Genomic DNA, 14,540 nt, shown 5'->3' with positions numbered 1-14,540 from the left:
ATATAATTTCGGTTTATTCAAAATGGTTTGAAAGTTTTAGAACTATATGAAAAAGCCGCGTAAATTTTGGCCGCCAGATAGGGTAAAAATCTTGATTCTAGAAAGGCCGGCCTTTATGTGGGGAACACTTGTATCCGGAATAGCATACTATTAGCAATATATTGCGCAGCTAAGCATCATATGAATATTAATGTTCTCAGAAAGCCTTAATATAAAACTGAAGACAAAAGAACGCAGGAAATACCCCAGAACTGCACCCAAATAACAGGAAGGCTCATCAGCCTAAGCGATACAAATATTAAAAGCTAAAGGATCAAATGTCAACATACATACAGAAAACCACCCAGAGTTATGGTACCGTTACACATCGTTAACCAAGAAATGTTAGACTTGTTAGACTTAATTACCCTTGTAAGAATTACATGTGTAACAAAATATGTGTTTTCAAAGACAAAAGTATGCAGGAAGTGATAACGAACATTATGCTGAGGTTTTCTATTGCAATTTTGAAAGTACTACAGATGTAATAAAAGTTATTTACTAAACTTTCGCTTTACTTTTAGATATTTTACTGTGAGAAATTTGTTTATATGGTGGCATCTTAATGGGAGTATCAGTATTTTCAGGTTTTGAGATATTAAATGTTTGATGAGTATTCAGTGAGACTGAAGGTGCTTAAGAACCTATACCAGTATACAAGTTAACACTTGAGTGACCCAATCTAGTATGTAAGTAACCTTAAAAAATGTTCGACATGTTGGAATTCTCTAGAACGTTTTGTCCACCCTATAAAAATTTATTGGGGGGGGGGGGGTCCGTCGAGTCAATAATGAAATGGCAGGTTTTGTCCATGGGTTGTTTTGTCCTTCGTTCGCCGTATTGTCACCTATTGCAGAGGGAGAAAATGGAGACATTTTCAGGTGGAAGTACTAAGATATTTTCCCTCGAGCTTTTATTCAGTGAAATACCAATGAAAATCTGATATTTAACACTTCAAAATCAAGAGTGAAAATGTCAATTTTAAGAACGACTTCTTAAATCCATTGTAGCAACTTCCTCTTGATCAAATTTAACAGGTCACTTTTATATCAGAAAATGTTGCCAAAAAAATAATATGAAATTTAAAAAGGTTGAGAAAGTCTATCAATAAATATATTTGGAAATAAACACCTTACCGTTTATTAAAAAAATGTTAATCCTGGTCTTCAAACGTTTTATTGAACATAAAGCTGAATGTTTGAACATTTGCTTTCATACCAAACATATAACATATGAAAGAAAACTGCTCGAACATAAACAGGATGTTAAGTCATCGTTTGAATATATTTTTGAACTGTTTGTCGTTATAATACGTAATTCGAACATCCGGAAAATCCACACAACACTAAACAAATTGCGTTTGTTCCAGTGTGTATTTAAAGGTCGTCAGAAAGATAACGAGATACTTTCCAGCGAAGTACAGAACTTTCCAGAACTACATTGACCCGTGTGTACAGATATGTCTGTTAATGATAACGTCCGACCCATCTGTCGTGATTGAGAGTATTAAAAGAGGAAACTGAAGTAATACACACATATATTGTTTACTTCGTTTAGCCTGTAATTAATCTGTACAAGGACGGTACGGTGTATTATACCTCCTGATTATTTTTAAAATACTATGAAAACTAAGGGGACAAACCTAATGACTGACGATTTAATTATGATCTTGCTTTAAGCCACACTGTCAAGGTTTAGCAAACAGTGAAGGAAACAAAAACAACGTTACAAGACCAGCTAAACATTTATAAACAAAAACATAACTTTATCAATAAATGTTGGGCAATCCGCATGAGAAATCATTGACTCAGCTTTCTTTTGTTTATCTTTATATATCTATCAAACGTGAATCTAGATAGTGTATTATTAAGCATATATTTTTTAGTCTTAGTTTTATTATATTTAAGATGTAATTCATTAAAATAGATCTGTTTGGGCGTCCTAACATATTTTTTATTTCCGTCTTTATGTTCATACAGTAAAATCTAGGGTGCGATCTTGCAAATCTATGAAACTTTCTAGGTGTATTCGTGAATTTCTAGTTTGATCTTGAAACAAGCAATAAACAGCAAAAGTGTTCCAAGCTCAGAGTTTAAAACAAACAGACTTTGACGATGGCATTAGAAAACTTTGTAAAAAAAGCTATACAAAAAAATAAACATGAAGTGCACTTCTACAAAGTACATGCGAACCCAATGCTGAATGCAATTTTCTTCCGAATGTAAATTATATATATATATATATATATATATATATATATATATATATATATATATATATATATATATATACACCGCTCCCCCTACCCCCTCAACCATTGAGTTTTCTTTTTCTTTTAATATAGGAGAGATAAAAATAGTAATCAAATAAGCCTAAATTGCACCATCTTGGACTATAAATTGTAAAATATTTCAAGGGAGAGGGGTTGTAAAGGTGCTACCATACTTCCCTGCAGCACTTTCAAAGAAATAAATTTCAGTTTTGAGAGAGCGCAAGTTACGCCCCTTCGTTACGTTCCCTTTCTGTGCAAAACCTGTATGCGCCATTGGTAAGTGCTTTCATAATATGTAAAACCAATAACAACAATGACATATATAATTATTTTGAATGTATAATCGTAGAGTATTCTTTTCTGCTTATAGAATTATATTTGTTTTTCACCATTTGATTGATTTTACCGTAAAATTTGTTTCAAAGCTATGATTATCAAAAAGTGGTGTCCTAATTATAATGCACCCATACCATTCCGTTGTTTCATAATTGTTCGACATATATTTTAAATAACCAACATTGATAATATAAAGTGGACATATCAAAATTCCATAGATGCTTGATTTGAAAAAAAACGCCCAGCGGCTTTCTTATCCGATTACATTTAAAGTCCCATATTTAGGCTCGCTCCACAGAGCTAGCCTTTTTTAGTGATTGGTTTATGAGATCGTACTGGAGACGGAAATGATTTATTTGAATCCTTTCGATTTTTAAGTTTATGCACAGAAAAGTGTTATTAAAAATTAAGAATTAGAGAATGATTCTGTTTTGACTACTGTAAGAGTGATTTCGATTTAAATTTTGCAAAAATATTTTTCTTTTACCTTATTGGCAAAAGTTGTAAAGAAATAATATAATTTGTCGATTTCAAGGCGTAATATTAAAGGCCCGGAGGTCAATTACTCCTTTCAATTTTTGAGCATGCGCAAAGAACGGTTGGGTATAAAAGACTGGCCTGACCGGTCCAAATCCAGACCAATGGAAATCTCAGAACTGTTACGGAAATCGTTCGGAATTTTCCTAATTTTGTGTTGGTATAAAAAGACTGGCCGGACCGGACCATATTAAAATACACATTGCTATGTTTTAAAGATATTATATCTATTATAAAATATATTTTATTATGTCTGTTTGTGCGTCTGTTTGTGGGTCATGTGTGTGTCTACATGTGCGTCTGTACGTACATCTGTCTGTGCGGCTGTCTGTATGTGCTTCCGTATGTATGTATGTCGTATGTTTGATTGTCTGTGAAACTGTCTGTGCGTCTGAATGAATGTCTGTCTGTATGTATGTACGTATGTCTGTCTGTTTGTGCGTCTCTCTGTTTGTATTATAATTATTATTATTATTATTATTATTATTATTATTATAATTATTATTATTATTATTATTATTATTATTATTATTATTATTATTATTATCATTGCTATTATTATTATTATTATTATTATTATTATTATTATTATTATTATTATTATTATAATTATTATCATAATTATTATTATTATAACCTAACACAATAAAATATATTAATCAATAAATAAAAAATAAAAAATTTGGTCAGGAAATCAGGTAAACTTCCAAACGATTTTCATAACAGTTCGGATATTTCAGTTGGTTCCGATTTTACATTCTGATTGGAAAAGCTGAAACAAAGACGGGTCAGGGCTCGACATTAACCACTGCCCGATTGCCCGGGGCAGTAGTTTTTAGAATCTATCTGCCCGATCGGACAGTAACAAAAAAAACTCGTCATATTGGCGACTTTTCTGGTAAAAGTATAGTAGTCCGTACTCTCCTTCTTGGAGAGTATTTATCAAACCGAAACTAATGCACTCATTGGTTGTTGACTCGAAAAATCGGGTCAAACGGAGCTCCTCTGACATTTTCATTCGAAACTACGATGGCGAAAACTGCCGAATATTTTCTGATAGAGCTCGAGTAATTCCGTCTAGATCCGTTGGCCAATCGCGAGAGCTGCACTAAATCCATAGCTAGCATTCCAGTTAATGCCCTCACAATGTACACAAATGGCGTTTTGACAGTCGACACTGTCAAGTTTTTTTACTGTTTCAAACGATAAAAGGCTAAATCATCCGAAAAAAGACCAGCTATGAAAAGAAACGAAAACGACACAGGGTCGAATCTTGGGGAAACAAATTTCCTGGACTCAAACACAGCGAGAATGGTAATTTTGTCTATTTTTCGGACTGCTCGAATTTTCGGATGCTCGGTTTTTGGAACTTTACGATTTCACTTTATTAAACCGGGGTATGCAATTAATGCTTTCTTTTACGGATTGAGTTATTGCGTTGTTTCGTCTATTTGCTGTAAACTGACGGCATGTGAGTTCTAAACGTTCACCAGGTCTATTTAAGACTGATAAGTTTGCTTTTTTCTCAGTTTTTTTTATACGTACCTGTATACGTTATAAAACTGTGTATAACATATGTTGCATATTTGAAGCCGTTGAAGGACACATCTGTGTTTCAATATCTTATATTGTTGATTGCATTCTGAATATCATGCCACACTCATTTCTTGCACTTCTTTTTTAACTTGCATTTATATTGTTGCAATTTCAAATTTTGAATAAAACTGCCACCTTTTTTTTATTTCGCCCAATTTCACATTGTGTCCTGACTAACATGACTAGAACAAATTAGCCTTATAGTCATTTACAGTGCCTATTCGTTCTAATTTCAGGACTTTTTTAAACAAAGTTCTCATTACAAAACGTTTCAATGTATATTACTCAAGATCTGTCTTAAAGTAAAATAAACTTGAAAGATGTTCTGCATTATTTGAATACTCTTCCATGTTTGCATTATATATATATATGTAATAAAACAAACCAAGGCCGATTAAAATTTCCATGTGTCAGTACTGAAACTGCCCATTTTGCCCCCTCACAAAACACTAACTGTTCATTGCTATGGATCGATTTAGAGCGAGCCTTTTTTGCTGTCTCTGACAGCAATTTGTTACTTGTATGATTTATTAGCGTAAACTTACTTTTCGAATGCATAACCATAATGACTTTTCTTAATCTTTTTTTATCCTTTTCAACACCTAACTTCTCTTTATCTTTTTGACCCCTTTCCAACACCCAAAATGATGAAAACTGCATTTATCGCAATCAAAACTGCAAGAAACCCGAAACCATAATCGAAAGTAAGCCCGCCAAACGTCATTACGAAATTTGCTTATTCCATGACATTCTGAATACGTAAAGATCTGTGTTGCTTTATATATTAATGATTTTCATTTTTTAACTTACAATATTAAGTTTAAATAGTTTTCCCAGCTGTGCATTTGAAAACATTTATTTTAACATTATTTCACTCCATAACATCGAAATTGCAGATTAAAATACAGCTGTGGTAAAAACAAATAATTATAAGGTTTTAGTGGGGTGCCGTTAAGTCAAGAAAAAAGAGAAAAAAAACACCCGAACCAAAAGACAACGAAGACGGTCATAAAACAGGATTTCTATTTTGACATATTCATAATACTTTGATAACATCACGTAATAATGTCAATCAACCAACCAACCACGCAACAACAAAGTTGTTGACGCTAATATTAAAAGTGTTGTCTTCGAAACGATATTTCGGCAAATATAAACATAACTTGAAGGTTTCCAGCTTTCAATATCTTAGTAAACCCCCTAAGGTTTGCCACACTTCTTTTCATCATACACAAAAAGGACCATTAAACAAAAAAAATGAGAGAGTACCTATCTGCAATTTTTCAATTTTATTCTTTTGCAGAAAGAGCATGGACTTTTGTGGATGTTTTCGGCCTTTTCTGTAACATATTGCTCTTCTGGAGAATTTGGACGTTTTGTCAAGACTCGTACGTACATGTTTACATAGTTTTGCTCAAAACACGTTTTCTTTATTTACATTCAGGCGTGTTCATATGTTTGGAGCGTCTCATGCCTGAGTATGTCAAGAATATTAATACAACTTTTAAAAGGACTAGACACCAGATGATATAAATTCAAGAAAAAAAAGAAAATTAATATCGTTGTAGACAACGCATTGAATCTTACTTACTGATATATCACATCGCATACGACACATGTTAATTACACAGCTATTGCGTATTGTTTTCTATTTCGAAATTTACTGAGTCTTTCTACCACGTAAATCCAAGTTAATTTAAATATGGCGTCGGTATATATGTACATGACTTTCACATGCTAAATATACACACAATACACTGGGAAACCATTATACTCTATTTTCAAACGGATAAAACTCAGCTGAGACAGCTACATAATATTATTTTCATCATGTAAAATGATGTATTGTCAGCCTCATACCAGCTCGTATTGACAGTTCTATGTTTGTTTTGTGGAAATTATGTATTTGCCGATTTTGGGACCATCTGGTGTATAGCCCCTTTAAAACCTGTGATTACTCCTATCGTGCCAGGATGAGTTGTCTTACCTCAGCCAGTCAATAAAGAAATTTGGACAGTATCAATAAGGAATAAACCGCAAATAGTTGCTCATAGAAAGTAAGCTTAATATATTTGCTGATAATTATATATACATGTACATGAATAGGTCATTTGACCAAGCTTACGGACACATTTGCACGTGTATTTAACTATTCATACGAACCATTTCAGACGAGATGGTTGCAGATACAAACGACCAGGACAGGAATATGAACAGGTCAACGGCGAACCTGATAGCGAAACGAAGTTAAGGGAAAAAATCAACGAACAATTACGGATACAGATAGATGAAAATACTCTGCTCAATAACAGGATAGATGAGTATGAAAACACCACCATTTATTTATGTTTGGACTATTACAGGACAATGCCATTATTTTCTCAGTTAGAAGGATATCATATTCACTCCTTTCTGAAATCCTTACCTCATAAGGGCTACCTAGTACCCTTATCGCTTATGTCCTACAACCATCCCATTCACGGCGGGATCCTCGCCTTATTAGGGCTACCTAATACCCTTACCGCATATGTCCTACAACCTTTCCATTCACAGCGAAATCCTTACCTAGTTGGGGCTACCTAGTACCCTTTTCGCATATGTCCTACAACCATTACATTTACAGCGAAATCCTTACCTCATAAGGGATACTTAATACCTTTATCGCTTATGTCATACAACCATTTCATTCACAGCGAAATCCTTACCTCATAAGAGCTACCTAATACCCGTATCGCATATGTCATACAACCATTACATTCACAGCAACACTTTAATTTCAATTTCTTTTACATACTTTATTGCGTTAAAAATACAATATCTATAGCAAAATAACTCAATACATACAGCCAAATTGATACGGCATTGTATATATACGGTCATACGATGGATTAATGGCTGTTAAATGGGTTTTTGGAAGTTTATAAAATTGCTTAATATATAAATATTTAAACGTTATAAAAAAAACAATTCTTTGAAAATGAACTCATAAAAGTGTTTATTGATGGACAATGGTAAATCACGGTTGAAAACTATTGTTTCTCAAATCTTTAATACGTCGTCCAAATATTTGCCATTGTTTATGAGATAAACAACTTCAAAATTAGATTACTTTTTTATAACTCTATTAGTGCATAAGAGTTCTGTCGATAAAGGCTTGAGCAATATGTTTAAAAAGATGTTTCGAGTCAAAAAGCGAAGTTTAACATTTTGATAGCATAAGTTTAACTTGCATACGGAGTTTCACAAAATTCACAAAGTTCAGGCCAATTCTTCTTTTAATTGCGAAACTAGTGTTCATATGTTTCAGACTTTCGGCGGCAAAAATCGGAGAAAAAGATAACGAAATTAGCAATGTATGTTGATTTGTGCTTTATAGGAGTTTTGCGACCATATTACGGCGAAATGCAGTGTTGAGCAACTACAGCCATATGCTTCATGATGGCTGTGAACGACCCTCCGGTTATCATTGAATGCCCAGAGGGCAACGTGGCATAAAGTTTAACAGAGAAGAATTCAAGGAATATACTAAACACGGAATCTTCCTGGCTTACTATGTATGGCCCCTTATAAGATTACACGCCGATGGCCCTCTTTTGGGCAAGGGGATTGCACAAGGGGCAGACGAGCCAGACAGTCCAGCTGTGTGGAAATGTAGAAAATAAACACATAACACCAGGATGATAATAACCATACAGTGTTGGAATGATTAATTTGTTAATTCATCCTAATCGATTTATTCATTATATATATGCAGTACTGTTTGATGGCTAGTTTTAATTGTAAAATATAGAACATGCCTTTATTGTTCTGTCAATTGAACATAATAAATGTATTACTAAAATTCGATCACTACTTAGATCACGTATATATTAAAAAATGAACGGTGAAAGGAATTTAGTTCTTGCTCATTCATATTTTAATGTAATTGTAAAATAATTAAACTAAACTTTATGTGTACGATCTTTAGGATAATAAGTTTTCGAGAAACTGCTTAAGCAAAAATAATTCATATTAATTCGTTTTACCAGCAATCTATATAATTTTATACGAGATAATATTATAAACAAGGGTACAGTGTACCGGTTTATACTATTTTTAAACCCGTGAAGCATTGTTTTAAGAAGGAAATTAAGCCCTGTTCATTTCCATGAAATGTTTCTATTTCTAACTCTTATTGAATAATTTACAATGTGTTTTTACTTATATCGTTGCATTTAAATAGATCAGTTAAACAAATATGTATCCATCTGTTTTCTTCCCTCTCAGAACGCGTTGCACTCCTCTGTATTTCAATTTTATTCTTTTTTCAAATTTTGATTTATAAAAAATCGTCACATAGTTACAAACGTTTCCGGTTTGACAAGTTGAAACAATGGCAAAAATCATATTGCCTGTGACATTAAAGCAGGGCGTTCAATTGGCCGAGCTACCGGGTTTTGAGGCACACGAAATTGACAACTCATAAATTTAAATGTACACAGAATAAATCATATAATATGATGTTAATAAATGAACTGTTTAATAGGCGAAACGTGCAATTACCTGTGTTTTCTATTCAATATACATTGGGAGGTATAACTTAACCCAGTATTTTACAATTAAGAGAAAAATAAAATATATTCGCCAGTTATTAATCAGCGCAGCTTTTTATTGTCCTTGCAGTTACCGGTGAACAAAACTATTATCCATCGATGCCAATTATCAGCTTTGTCATTGGTCATTTTGAGGGGTTTGAACGAACTGAACCAATGTACTGGTCTTAGAAGAAATATGTAAGTATAGATTTATATCAAACATATCGATCCTGTCTAATTTCATAGTTAACGTTGTATTACCCTAAAAGAAAGAAATTAATCTTAGGACAAACGACTGCGGTGACACAGAGGTGACATCCGCAACACTTAACTTATAGTGTGGCCATTTTAAAGTGGAAGTTCCTTGTATCATCATCGAAAATATCTTCAGTTTTATCACTGCTTGAAACGTCATTGCATTCATTCGTCAGTATAGTTGGCGTTTCTTGCCCAAAGCATGCGCAAAAAACATGTTCCCAATAATTTAACACGGTTTCTTGTAAGTCAGCTGACAACAGCAAAATCTAAAAAGATTGTCATCATTAGCAGTTTAATAGTAAATCAGATGTCTTTAGTCTGGCAATACATTAGCTTTCTCATCAGGGTGTACTTTTATATGATGCACAGTGGTTCAGGTATTATACCTTACCATGTATTTGCGAAGAATATCATGTAAAAGTGTGCAGAAGGGATGTTATTTAATACCGGTAATGCAAACCAACCCATTCCCAGAGTAAACTACAAAATACCAAACTTAGAATTTCCTCATAATTCATATTTCGGATGATTTGAGTGAAAAGGCTTTTAGAAATAGATGTATTTGTTCCCAACTTTCTTTGTAAGATGAATAGGCTCTATTTGGGTTTTTTTAAAGAGATATGAAAAATATATAGTTAATATGATTGACACAGAAATAAAATCAACATTAACAATTTAACTTTCAAATTGATGAAGAGACACTTCTTATATTGACATTTTGACCTGAACAAACTGCTAACCCTGTAAGCGTTTTCTCAGTAATAACTAGCTTTGTATGACTCTTATTATTTCTCAGTTCATCGTGCTTCCAAGAGAACTTTTATGTCAATGAGACAAAGAGCTGTAATCGAAACATTTGCATAATGTAGCATGTTTAAATACCGTGCCATGTAATGATAGCAGACTTCCAGATACTGTCTGAATGGTGGTAATGAAACAACAATATCGTACATTGATTGTAGAAGAGAATGTTGAAAACACGTTATCTGACTGTATATTAACTGATTCTGTTTAAGTTGTTATTATTTTCGGTTGCATGCTTTCCTGTGGAACAACAACAAAAAACACACTCTCAGTTTTACTGTTGGAATATGTAAAATCATTTTTTTTGTATTTTGAAATAAGTGGTTACTTTTGCGATTGTCTTGTTCTAAAAATTCTTAGACAATGGAACTAAAGAGAAAACACCAATTGCATAATCAATTGTATTAAAGTGTTTAGATGTATAGATTACATTGTAATTGATGCATACTGGGTGCATAACTTATAGATTGATGCTTGAAATCGCTCATTGTGCAAAGCCCTTACTAATACAAAATTATATTGTGTATCAAGGTGGCACATATTAAACGGAGCAGCCCGAATTCGTGCTGACCATTAATGGGAAAATGATGGTAATATTGTACAATTAAGAACAAAAATAACGCGTTCAAAACTCGGATCATATAAATTAGAAGTGCGAACCGGTTGCTGTCGTCAAACTTATTCTATACCAGTTAATTAAGGAAAATGTCAGACATGCCATTTTTTTTTAAGATAAATTCCATTTCTTGTTAGAATGTGTATAATATAGTTATATAAGAAAACAAACCATACAGCAATACTTATCAAATGTACCAAATGCACCGATGTTAGTACAACAACAAAACTCTTTGTAGGAAATACTCAACGAATGCTTAAATGGCTCTTGAATTCAGAACCACAGTACTTTCTTTGCTTTAATATTACAAAGACGTGTAAAACAATCACAATTAGTTGTTGTTGTTTTTAAATTACTTAATCTTATTTTTGTCCATAATATGACGAAATCCCTCTATTAAACTCACAAGGAATATTCTAGTGCCTTAGTATGAAGACACGGATAGATTCACTGGTTTTGGAATCCAGGTGTTTTAATTTAATTGGTGCAATTGGAATCTTTGTTAATTGATGTAAAATAATCATGAATAAAGAGCAAAAAAACTGTATTCTGCCTAGCACAGACTACATTGAAAGACTAATACATAATACTGCGGTCAGGTTTGCTGTTTAAGTACAAATAAAGCATTGACATCTGATGTCAATCACATTCTTGTAGATGGAAAGTCGATAAAAAGTCATTCATGAGTTATTAATGCCTGCAGCATTTGATGGGATTTCTTTTACAATTAATGGTGAGCATAACAACTTGCGGTCGCAAATGAGTTAAGAAGACATTTTATTGATAATCTTTTAGGAAAGGGACCAACTGAACCGAATATGTAGAGCAAAAAAAGATGAATAATGAATTTTCGAATGGAACATAGGGATGTTTACTACAGTCTTACCTCGCGTTCTATTGGTCTCGTATCAATTAGGAAAAGTGTATTACGACCATTTATAGCATCAAGTGTGGATGCTTAAGCAATTTGAACGTCATGTACAAACCTTTCCCAAAAGATTTCACCCGGACCGGACCATAGAATATGTATAGGTGAAATCAGTACGAGATCATCACCAGATATAAAACTTATCGAATATAGAGCAGAACCGAACAGAATATTTATTTCCAAGAAGGTCATAGACCCAACTGTAAAAACATGTAAATATACAATGGCGACAAAAAGCAGCAACAACACAATAAACACAGTTTATGCAAAAAATCAAATAAAAATGTATATGATAATAAATACATAATGATGCAGACAAAGAGAGGAGCACAACTAGTTTATATGTATACACGTTTTCGTAAGAGTGCTTGATTCATATAAAGATGTCGTGTAATTGTTAACAAACAAATAAATGACAATTACAGCAAACCTATACAAATTGCATGGAGCATAACGTAGTGTTTCTTAATTCAAATGCTTAAAAAATATCCACACTTACATTTTTAAATATATGGCTTCATTTTCGATGTTAAAGAGTTCCACTTACTTATGCGAATTGGATGTTTTCTAAAATACTTAATAAAAGTAAATAATTAACTTTTTTTAGTTCATTATACAATGCACTCTAACACAGAGATATTTTTGTTTTCTAATAAATGAAAACTGGTACATATACGTCCGTTTAAGGGTTTTTATAGCGGTCTAATCCATCTACTTGTTTCAATATTTTATCTGTGTGAGGATAGCTGCAATTGAGCATAGACTTACGAAACTTGGTAACATTCAATATATAGAGGTATGGATTAAGTCCAAATCTTGCCACATTCATATAAATCTATGTGAACAATAGAAATTGTGTTAAACCTGTGCTCAGTGTTGGCGTGCCAAGACATATGGCAATAAAGATTATTTTTTACTGAATTAGTCGCCGCTTGGTCACTTGCAGACCCTTTTTCTTAGACTTACCAGACTACATTTGCAAGGAACAAGCATGTATCCGTTTACAGAGAACATATTTGGATCTCATATTCACCTAAATAAAATTATGGGTCACTCAATGGAATGTTCAAGACACATGATGGTAGACATATTACGCATACAATCTCTAGATGGAAATACTGAAGCAATTTCGAGCGTCTTTTGCATAATTTGACAAATGCCATCACAGTCCACTAGCGGCAGACGCGGCCCTAAGACTACCATTATGAGTTTTTCCTGAAAGAGAATTAATATGCCTGTGTGATATTTGTTCCGTTGGAGAGAAGTTCAAACACACGTCACAAGTATGAAATCACCAGCCTCGATTTAATTCAGAATATAAATTGCCAGTAACAAAACCTGAAACATTGTAACCGTACCTTGTTGCGGCTTCAACGGTTTTCTATTGTATATTGAAATATCATGACAAAACGGGTGATCCCAATTGACCATAATATAAAGTCAAAACATTGTGAACGAAATACGGGGTGATCCTGTACAGCCGCCCATAACACTTCAGGAATTCGACCAACAAACGATCTATTTCTCTGATAGCACCATTAACGGTAATTTTAGCTTTTGATGTGTTGTGACCCCATGTAATTTTGTTATCATTTAAATGCGTATTGCTTGCTGTTCCCTTATTTTTCAAATAAGTACCAAAACTTAAATTTAGTGCAGTTATTGTATTGTGACTTGTGATTTCAACTGAAATCGGGCGTGAAATGCCCTTGTTTACACACAAACCCCTTTCAAATGATATCAAACTAGTCAGCAGGCATTCAAAATGTACATGTTATCGCACGCGATTGTCAACAGGAGCAGCAGCCAATCTGGAAGAGGGGTCCTTCGGCAACAGAACGTGCATGTTTATATTTTGTGCCTTTATTATCCATGTATATTAAGCTTTTAAGTATATATCCATCAAATAGACGATGTATTAATACAGGGGAGTTAATCATTTTATACTATCTTTTCGAAGCGTCAATGAATTGCTTCCCGTTGCCGTAGACTGTAAAACATAAACAAAGTACCCAAATATGCCGAAGACAATCAAAGCATATTTATAAACATATAGTTTCTTTGTTATTCAGGGTCTATTCTTTATTAGTTTAATGTATGTATCGAGTAGTTTTCTGGTACATTGATTGCTATATTTTAGGATTTTATTTAGTAATTAAAAGTGAGCCCATGTCATTCATATCGAAAAGGAAAATAAACCAAATCATAAAAGAGTACAGCAGCCCATTTATGTATCGACGGTATGTTTGCACTCGTAAGTTTATTGAGTACGTCAACTGCACTAGCGGCTCCGTGGGAGGGCCCACCCGGCGCCTCCCACCCCATAAAATCGTCTAAGTTTACATTTTATTTCAATGTGGGATAAAGGAATATTAGAATACGCCCAATTTTTGTTTAAAATGTTCTTGAGAGAGTACCCCTAAAACCCCACTGACAACCCTTCAAAAAAAGACAAAAGGGTACGTCCCCTGAGTTACGCCCCCTCTAACGTCAAATCCTTGTACCGCCCTGAACAGACTAAGTAATAATTGGACTAATATAGACCAAATCAAGTAGTTTACCAACTTTAGACAATTGGTT

Source organism: Mya arenaria, chromosome 3, assembly GCF_026914265.1.
Source record: "Mya arenaria isolate MELC-2E11 chromosome 3, ASM2691426v1".
Taxonomy (NCBI): domain Eukaryota; kingdom Metazoa; phylum Mollusca; class Bivalvia; order Myida; family Myidae; genus Mya; species Mya arenaria.
Note: the sequence above shows the minus strand (reverse complement) of the source record.